This window comes from Sinocyclocheilus anshuiensis, unplaced genomic scaffold (genome assembly GCF_001515605.1).
Source record: "Sinocyclocheilus anshuiensis isolate Anshui unplaced genomic scaffold, SAMN03320099.WGS_v1.1 scaffold1430, whole genome shotgun sequence".
NCBI classification, from domain to species: Eukaryota; Metazoa; Chordata; class Actinopteri; order Cypriniformes; family Cyprinidae; genus Sinocyclocheilus; species Sinocyclocheilus anshuiensis.
Window position 1 is genome coordinate 1314668 of NW_015555721.1, and position 1652 is coordinate 1316319.

At 34.4% G+C, this 1652-nt stretch overlaps 1 protein-coding gene across 7 annotated transcripts in view; it reads right to left on the bottom strand.

Moving 5' to 3' along the window:
- The window catches only part of LOC107672452 (brain-specific angiogenesis inhibitor 1-associated protein 2-like), a 137348-nt gene that overhangs the window by 76085 nt on the left and 59611 nt on the right, over nt 1-1652 (bottom strand). The gene's annotated exons all lie outside the window — the stretch shown is intronic.

Genomic DNA, 1652 nt, shown 5'->3' on the forward strand with positions numbered 1-1652 from the left:
ATAAGTAGTGAAAGCAGTGAAGCAGGTTTGTTAAAACAATTGAAAAAATAAATCAGACAGAAATAAAAAGAACAATAATAATAATAATTATTATTATTAAAATTAAGACATTTTAATAGGGCAGCTTTATCACCCTAAACTTTTTGAGACAAATTAATTTACAATTATTAATATTAAATAATAATAATTATTATAATAATACATTTCTTAAACTTATTAATTTACAATTATTAATATTAAATAATAATAATTATTATAATAATACATTTCTTAAACTTATTAATTTACAATTATTAATATTAAATAATAATAATTATTATAATAATACATTTCTTAAACTTATTAATTTACAATTATTAATATTAAATAATAATAATAATAATAATAATAGATACATTTCTTAAACTTCATAAGTACTTAAAGTTTTATCACGCTGACATTTTTGAGACACACAATAAGCAAGCAAATAAATAAATAAACAAACAAACAAACAAAACAAACTCCCGACCTCCAGAAACTTTTATTCAGAAATGAAAAACTATCTCTATCCTCTGTCACAACCCGCAACGAGGGGTGAGCAATAGATACCTGTCAGAGGGCAGGTTCTCTTGGGAAAATCTGCGCCTGCAGTCTTGCATGTCTCTACTTGGACAGAAAACATGCGTGTGCATTTGGATCAAGTCCATCTAGTCAAATAAGTCGCCCTGTATTTCCTGTCCCAGGCTCACCTCGCCGCCTTCATATGCAAACATTTGTCAGAACATCTGAAGTGCAGAGGTGTCGTCACTAACAGAGAGCCGTGGGCAAACCCGACAGGCCGGACCAGTCTGGGAGGAGGAGGGCAGAGTGAAGCACTGACAACGGTCAAGCATGGAGCGCTGCAGGGTGCCATGGAAACAGTCGAAACGCTCAGGCTGCCAGCCAAACCCAGATTCTGAAGAACAAAATGGAGGACTCTGTGTATCAGCTTAACATAGATGCGTCAACTCCTTTATCTATTTGTACAGCGAGCAGATTACATCACTCCCCACTGTGCTGCAACTGACAAAACACATGCATCCCATGGTGCACTGGTGCATCCACTACATCAAACAGCACTTAGTTGTGTCACACTGTACTGTGTGTACCGTCCTCATTCACACATGCAGCGATTTTAATCACTGGAGGTCATCAAGTGGCTGTATTTTTGTTGTTCATAATGCTGGTTGCTCTAATACTACTGGTGCGTTTTAGGGTTAGGTGCATTTTAATGAAGTGAGCAGTTTTCTTGCTGCTTAAAATGTATATTATGCACCGGAAAGTGTTTGCATATTTGTTTGCAGCAGTGCATAATTTATCATATCAAGAACAGGATGAACAATTATTAACTCATGAATCGAACTCTCACAGAATGGCAACAATTCATGTTTTTATTATTTTCCTGTAAAATCACTCACAATTGGACGTGAGCCAATATTCTCTACGTTTTTTTAAACCGTAAAGTTGTAAATAAAATGTAAACAAAATAAAACTATTTCAGTCTTTAATCTTCAACATTTAATGTTAACTTCTATGCTATTTGCTATGCTGTGAATAATTCTAGATACTTTATTATCCCAACTGTTTAGATTTTTAGAATGTGCATTACCCCCCCCACCACCCCCCCACACACA